Raw genomic sequence first — 8,590 nt, forward strand, 5'->3', positions numbered from 1 at the left:
AATGTATGGTAGAATATATATCGCTAAAACGTTTTCTAATATATTTTCTAAAATATTTGCATAATATAATTAAAATGTTGTAAAGAAATATCACGATAATGTGAAAAACAATGGCGTATAAAACATTTTGATAATCTTTTAAAAAATATTTTCTAGAAATATTTTCTGAACGTTTGAAAAACATCATGAACATCAAATAATGTTATAAAAATGTTTTTTGGATGTTTTCTTGCAAGTGAGAATGTGCCTATAATAAATGTTTTCAAAATGTTTTAAGAAGATGTTTTTGGTTGATATATAGATCATATCAATATAAAAATTTCTGTACTTTTGATTGAGTTTCCTGCTTTTTAAATAACAAATCATTAGTTAAATTAATTTATACACAGTGATTAATTCTATATACAAACAAGAATAAATCAGATGTTTTGCTAAGCATATGAAATTCACAATTCAAAGTCTCTAAAAACAAGAAGTATCTACAAATTTTGACACATCCAAAATGGCAGACACAACTCATCATGGTCAAGCCACTTACCAAATATGAAGTCATTCTGTTCATCAGCATTACTAATTAAAGTAATGAAAAATTTGAGAACATTCAACATATTGAAAAACAATGTATAAGCAAACAGGAAACAGGTGCCAGATACAAAAATGTTCACACATCACAGTTCATCACTATCAAGCAGCTCATTAAATATGAACTCATCTTTATCAGCAGTTTTGGGAAAAACAGTGATGAAAATATTTGTTGGACAAAATCTGACAAATATAGGTGGACAGACGACAGACAGTGCAAGAAAGCCCACATTCCAACTACAATGGTATAATGTTTAGTTTTTCACTCTCAACTTTTATTACCTATCTTATACACATCATGCATATGTCAACCTGAACATGCATGACATATATGCCATTGGACATTATGCAAACATTAAACACATTTTTAAGTTCAAGTTACATTGACTAAAACTTGTGTCCCAAATTCAGATTTTTCAATACAACTTCTCTTTCTAAACTAAAACGCTACACTTCTAATAGGGTTACATCTTAAGTCAAAAATCATTGATAATTGGCTGAAGAGATGTGAACAAAACACCATTTTACATCAACTATTTGATTTATTTAAGAATACATTGAAAAAGTCAATCAATTGTCTTATTCAAAATCACTTGGAATGTCTTGTAGTGTCTTATATCTTTTTCTTGCTGTGCCATGCTTCTGAAAAAAAAAATTAATCTTACATTCATATAAACTTCTTGCACATTCCTTTATTATAGAACGATTCACGTTGCCTGAAGGATATACATCCCCTCCCCTTTAAAGTTTTGAAACAAATAACGATGATAGTCTGTCGGAAGGGGACGATAAATGGCTGACCGTGTTAAGAGAGAGCAATATGCCACGCTGAACTTCCTTTAGTTATTAAAAAAAAAACACATAAAAAACTTTACACTAGATATGCGTCCAGTCAAGAGTCTTATTTCATTATACTCATTGATTGTTGTCTATCATATTTTTTTTCTTTTATTGTTTTGTATAAATCAGGCTGTTGTTTTTCTTGTTTTTTTTTTAGTTTTCATTAAATGCATTGTATCATGTAGGGGCCTTTAAAAGCCCTGCTACATAATGTCATTAAACATCTTATTGTCCTTTTTAAGTGTTAAACTCTGGAGAGTGACATAGTTTATAACTTGTCATTTGTATCTAAGGGCATATGATACAGTCCTAGAAGTATACTCTAGGCACATAATAACTTATCGAAGTGTTATGCATTATTTTCACAATGATGATAATAATATATCTTAACTTCCGAGAAACACAAAGATGTCATTAAATGAGTTGTTTATACAATGTATGTATTTGAAATACTTCAAAGGAAAGCAAATATGTTGTTTATGAAAGCACACTGTTGGACTAAAAGATTGATTTAAATAAACAACTTTTCTTTTTTGTCACAAAAGAAATAATTTATTCAAATATCCAGATATCTTTTCTGTATTGTATGCCAATAATCTTGAATGTAATGCATTGTTTATGCTAAATATTTGAATTAAATATGGAATAACAGTAATTCTGTATGAAAATCTTACTTCAAAAAATAATTCTCCTGAAAGGTTGTAGACATTCCAAAGAACCTGCGCCACTTCCAAATTGTAAACCTGCATATTGAACTTGTCCTTTGTGGCTTTTCTTTTAGCTCCTGTTAAAAAATAAAAGATACATTGTATGTACATTGTGTGTATGAAGCAATAAATATAATTTTAAGCAACAGTTTATATTATCTTGCTTGTACTGAAGTCTTACATAGTCTTTGTAATGTTCATTAAGCTGTTATTGGAAATTTAATTTACTGTTTCGCAAATACATACCTACACTGATTTTACTAGAAAAAAAAATCTCCATATTCAAATGGTGCCTATATTAGTGTTTTTGTAACTTGTTTGTGTGCCTCGGTAACAAGGTTTTGAGTCATGCTTATTGCAATAGTTGTTGTTGGTTTAAGTCTGTCAAATTTCTTTTTCATAATGTGTATTTAATGTAGGCAGTTAGTTGTTTTGTTTCAATTGTGTTGAGAAAAAATTAATATTTGTTTGTCAAGGCTTCAAAGTGGACTATATGGCATCGGTTTTCTCAGTTTTGAAAGCCGTACAGTGACCTATAATTTCTTTTATCCAAGTCATTTAAATTCTGGTGGATAGCTGTCTCATACACCTTATCGCTATTTCAGTATTTGGAAATCTGTCCCGCTTGAACTTTTTACGTCAGCATACGTCATACAATAATACACCTTATCACTATTCCCGCTTGACGCGAGAATCTATCCTGCTTGAACTTTTGACGTCAAACAACAATCACTTTTCCATTGTGGCATCAGATATTTTTTATGATGACGTCAAAATTTTAAGGGAACTTGTGACAGTTGTGTGATGTCCAGTAATGGCGGACAAATAGCGATAAGGTGTATTACTTTCAATTGTGGTGTCAAATATTTTCTAATATGACGTCAACATTTTACGGGAACTTTTGTGAAGTCCATGGCCAGTAATGGCGGACAAATAGCGATAAGGTGTATTGGCAATCAAACACACAAGTCACTAGTCCGAGATTACTCTGACGTCCAACGGCTGTTTTGCCAGACAAGCTGGGGCCGTGGGACGTCAGAGCTCGTCCCATATCAAAAAGTGGATATTTGCCCGTCCAAAATAGATGCGCTGCTTCGTCGCTTCTGGTGCCAACGGACGGCCTTGGAATTATATAAATCGGGTATCAATTTGTTCATTTTTTCATTTATCTCTTCATTTATGTAAGTTTCACCTACCTGCCACCCTTTATTTTCTCATATTCAGACAGTTTTCACAGTGACCCATCGATTCAGACATTTTTACTTTTATTTTCAAATGTTACGAGACATTTTGCGACCTCGAGACTCAAATATGCAAATATCTATACTTTTTCACCACCTTTATAGGAGATCGATATTTAACATTTAGTAGCCAACCACGATTTTTCACCTCCTTTACAGGAGATCGGTATTAAGCATTTAGTGCCAACCACGATAACATTCGAAAGCTCTCGGATATTTACATTGCTTGCATCGTAAATGAGCGAGGTGTTAGATTATATATTCATATTGACCTAGGGTCATATGCATACATCATTTTCCATAGTCCATTGTGCCTTACTTTTTTCTCGTGATCACATGACAATCTTTCAAAATGAAAGTCAAAATGCCAGAATCGGTGGGTCACTGTGAAAACTGTCTAAATATGAGAAAATAAAGGGTGGCAGGTAGGTGAAACTTACATAAATGAAGAGATAAATGAAAAATGAACAAATTGATACCCGATTTATATAATTCCAAGGCCGTCCGTTGGCACCAGAAGCGACGAAGCAGCGCATCTATTTTGGACGGGCAAATATCCACTTTTTGATATGGGACGAGCTCTGACGTCCCACGGCCCCAGCTTGTCTGGCAAAACAGCCGTTGGACGTCAGAGTAATCTCGGACTAACAAGTCACATATCCTTATATTTTATATCAATGAACAAATTCATAATTGGTGTACGTAGATGCTTGAGCAGTGGCGGATTTAGGGGCCCCGACCCCTTATGGAGCTAATTATAAGATAAATGTATAGACTATTTACAAGTATCACTCCAAACGTTTGCTTGCTTTGGGCAGGGGCCCCCCTTTTTTCAAAACCTTGATCCGCACCTCCAGAAACAGATGTAATTTGGTTCCGATTATGATTAAACACACACAATGAATGCACAAGTTTCATATTAACAGATTAATCATTCTTACCAAGTGAGTATATATCGCGTAACAAACAATTTTCTTGACTCTCTTTGTTGATATCCTGTCTTCGTTTCGAAATTCAAATTTCAGAATCATTTCCGGTGATAAAACAAAAGTCGATTCCGGAAAAGGTCGGTTTTCCGTAAGGCATATAAACGATACGAAAATTGAACTTAGTACAGTTACAGTTTTCATTTCTTAATTTCTAAAATATACACGAACGAAATGAATAAACATTAAAGAAAGGTGATTGTTTATTAATACATTATTGCTTAATTTAATGTTGACTCTTTTGAATTTTAATATATTATAAAGAAGGAATAAAATCTGACTCCAAGGATCTTCAATTAAGATATCAATTAAGGATTTCAACCATAGTATCTTGCTTGTCATGATATTGATGAAATGTAGTACTATATCTTATCCTGAAAAAAAAACGAGCTAATTCCACAAAACATTGTTTGTGGGGTTTTGAATAAAGTTTAAATAAAATATTATTTTTACATTTAACTGATATTTTTCAGATGTTTTATGTAAAACATTTTAATTTTACCAGTCAGGGGCATTACTTAAACAAGTAACAATTTTTATGACGTATTCGCGTTATTTTTGTCAAATCTGTATTTTACTAAAAGATCAAGCTCTTTCTAATTCCCATTCGAATTTACCGCGGTTTTTTTTACCAGTTCCTAGTCTCGCGTGAATCACTCGTCATTTTCCGCGTTATTAAGAAGCAAAACCGATGCAGGACGTGACGGCCATACTGCCATGACGTCCATAGGATGAAACGGCCATACCCCGAAAAGATGAAACGGCCATATGACAAAAACGGCCATACTTTGTGAAGACGTATCGTCCATGGTTTTTTTTATTTTTTATATAGATGTTATTTATGAATTATGTTGATACTTATAGATGGTTATTATAACTTTTAGATAAACTTTACTGTTTTTATATTATTTATCATGTTTAATTTTGTTATATCATTTGTTTAATCATTATATATATATCGTAAATGAATGTGTTTAATCTAATAAAATATTAAATATCATATTGTTTTCTAAATGGTTTTTTGATATCTTGCGTATAACAAACAGAACAAAATGAACAAATATGAATGACTATATCCGAATGGGAGACTAATTTCTGTCAAAATTAAAACAATAAGTTCAGTTTTGAAATATAAAACAAGGTATAATCAAGTAATGATTAAGTTTGAAATTTAAGAAGATTGTTGATTGCTTATTATTACTTCTTTGATGAACACAAGTATTAATTATGCTTTTGTCAAGAAATTGTAATGGAAATACAATTCAAGATCACTATAAAAACACAACACCCAAGCTGAGTTCAAGCGGAGTGCAAACATACATTTGGTAGTGAAATTCTTGTAAAAATACAAGCTGTTTGAGCAGTCTTTTTGATGTACCGACCTTGCTTTATAAAAGTAACCAGAAATGTCGGTGGCACTCATTTGGAAAATTGCTGTTCATCATGTCGTACCCTCGTGTGCTATGTGACCAGCAAGTCCGACCAAGACAACATGCTCTCCAATGTGAGGATTGTGATAAATGGCAACACAGGCTTTGCAATACAGGTATTTACAAATTTAATATTAATTTAGTTTTTCCTTTGAATCATATTTTGTACTTTCGGTCATATTTTAGATACATTTTTTTTTTTACTTTAATTTTGGTTAAGACGCTTTCCTGATAAGAATTAAATCTATATTTAAGTGTTATTTGCATTACACATTTGTCCAATAAATGGACCATAGGTATCAATTAATAGATATAAAAAGAAGATGTGGTATGATTGCGGTATGATTCCCAATGAGACAACTCTCCATCAGAGACCAAATGATACAGAAATTAACAACTATAGGTCACCTTACTACGGCCTTAAACATTATTATCAGTGTATTAATATTACTTGACTGTAAAGAAATATATGTCATATTTTAATTTCTTGTTATTTCAGGTGTTTGATTTTCTACATGCCTGAACGAAAAGAATAATATATATGAGTGTTTTGTGTATGTATGATGTATGATTTATATGTTTGTTGTATATTTGTTTATCTGTATGACTGAATGAATAAATAAAATATATTAAACAAAAATATTATCTTTTTGTTTCTTATACTAGAGTATATTGGTTTGATTGTCCATAATACAATTCTCCATCAACAAATGCACAAAAATGGGAACATTTAAATTGTCAACAAATAGTATTCAACACAATGAACAAACTTAAGCAAAAAGAACATTCAGTATGATAAAAATGAAACTGGCCATCTTTTATCATGTTATTAGGGTGCACATTCCTGTCGGATATTACAGGTAATTTGTTATGTTATTGGAAAGTTCTACAGAAGTCTCCGTCTTGGAAAGATGTTCAGCAAATGGAATGACTCTAAACTATAAGAAAGAAAAAAAATACAGAATTATTAAACTATGTACTGTCTGATGAACATGACAAATATAACTCGAACTTAATGAACTGCCTTCCTTAGAGTTAACCTTAACACTGAGTCCTGTTTAAAATTTCACCAAGACTGAGATTGAGAAGATTTTTATTGTTTAGAATAATATATTTTTTACAGATATAATAAAAAGATCTGTGACATGTGCTTGTATTTATATATCGTCATCGACAGCGACAGTCAACATTCCTACAGTTTAAACTTCATATAAAATAAGATGCCTTTATATCACATTACAATAAAAATGATTCTTCAGAAATTGTTTATAACTGATAATGAAGAAATAGTCAATATACTTACATAATATGGCCCCAACAAGTTGTAAACACGAGTGATGATGATCAAGCAAAGATAACTCTTACAAGAATAAATAAGATCTCTTGTACAGAAAAAAATACTACAAAATCATATTAATGTTATTATTATGAATAAATACTTATTTTATTATTATATTTTGTGCTATAACCTCAATAAAAAAAATTTTTTAAAGTGTGGACGATACGTCTCACAATGTGTGGCCGATATGTCCCATGGACGATGTGACGGTATGGCCGAAACATCCCATGGCCGTCATGGAAGTATGGCCGTCGCGTCTCGAAATTTTAAGATCACTAGGATTCATTAAGACAGAAGCTAATCGAAAAAATGTGAGTTTTTGTTGTTGTTAAAATGCGTTTTCGTCAATTTTTTGACAGAAATTCTCTTATTTTATGCAATTTTATTGATGTTGTTTATATTTTTCCAGGTTTTATTAACATTTCATATGTCTATTTCTGTAATTTATGTATACGTCGACGCACGTAGGAGCAGTGTCGACGCTTTTACTTGGAAAGCATGTGGGGTCTGGAAAAAATAACTAGAATAAGTAATTTTTTTTTTACCTCGTTAAAAGATAAATATTAGGGAGACAACTCTTGATGCCTTGTACGCAATTTGTCATTATTTGATTTAAACACGTAAAACGAACTTTGTGAAATGAAACTGAAAATGAAGCATGTAAATACTTGTTATTGTTTTGATTTGGACACGTGTAGCACTCGGCGACCCGAGATATTGCTATACCCTGATTAAAATTGTATGTGGTTTTGTTGTTAAACTGATTTAAAATAATTACCAGTTGACAAGAGAAAAGCTTTGTTTTAGTGTAACTAATTAAATGATTATATAGATTGGTGGGATTGGTCAAAATCATGTACATGTTTGATGTAAATATTTTGCGTCAGACTGTCAGATAGAAGCATTTTTATGTATAGTAATAAACAAAATTATAATAATACTGATTATATGAAATACACATAATTAGGGATTTATAGGACTATAATTATTGACACAATGGATTTATGTCTGTGCAGTGTAAAAATGGGAAGAACTGGCTGTCGGAACCCCTGGCCTTGGTTTTACGATCAAGTTATTTGAATGGGGACATATTTTAAATCCCCCCTCTCTCCCTGCGGTTTCTCCTGGGTTGGACCCCAGTGGAGGATCCAGGGGTGCCCCCACCCCCTTTTTGGACAAGTAATTCATTTGTTTCAGAATGTATATTTGGACCTACCTTTACCCTGGGTTGGGAACCCCCCTTTTGAAAATGGCTGGATCTGCCCCTGGACCCCCCTTTTGAAAATGGCTGGATCTGCCCCTGAATCAGCTCCTTGTCCAGAAACACAATTTGGCAATTAGTCCTGGAAGTAACAATACACATAGTTATTTCTTATTGTTAGTTCTGCAAGTACTGTAGCTAGTTCTTAAAAAAAATAGCCTTTGCAAGAGGTGGCTGAATTTTCATGTTTTGAAATATAAGAAT

At 32.1% G+C, this 8,590-nt stretch overlaps 1 long non-coding RNA gene across 1 annotated transcript; it reads right to left on the reverse strand.

Annotated features, from left to right (window-relative positions):
* Window positions 1-1,104: 1,104 nt before the first annotated feature.
* On the reverse strand, window positions 1,105-4,606 carry LOC127710712 (uncharacterized). Its single transcript, XR_007986291.1, has 3 exons — window positions 4,312-4,606; window positions 2,097-2,206; window positions 1,105-1,224 (listed from the first exon to the last, which is right to left on the reverse strand). It is a non-coding gene; the product is annotated as an uncharacterized LOC127710712 (long non-coding RNA).
* Window positions 4,607-8,590: the final 3,984 nt, after the last annotated feature.

The sequence above is a fragment of the Mytilus californianus genome, unplaced genomic scaffold (assembly GCF_021869535.1).
Source record: "Mytilus californianus isolate M0D057914Y unplaced genomic scaffold, xbMytCali1.0.p SCAF_8, whole genome shotgun sequence".
NCBI lineage: Eukaryota > Metazoa > Mollusca > Bivalvia > Mytilida > Mytilidae > Mytilus > Mytilus californianus.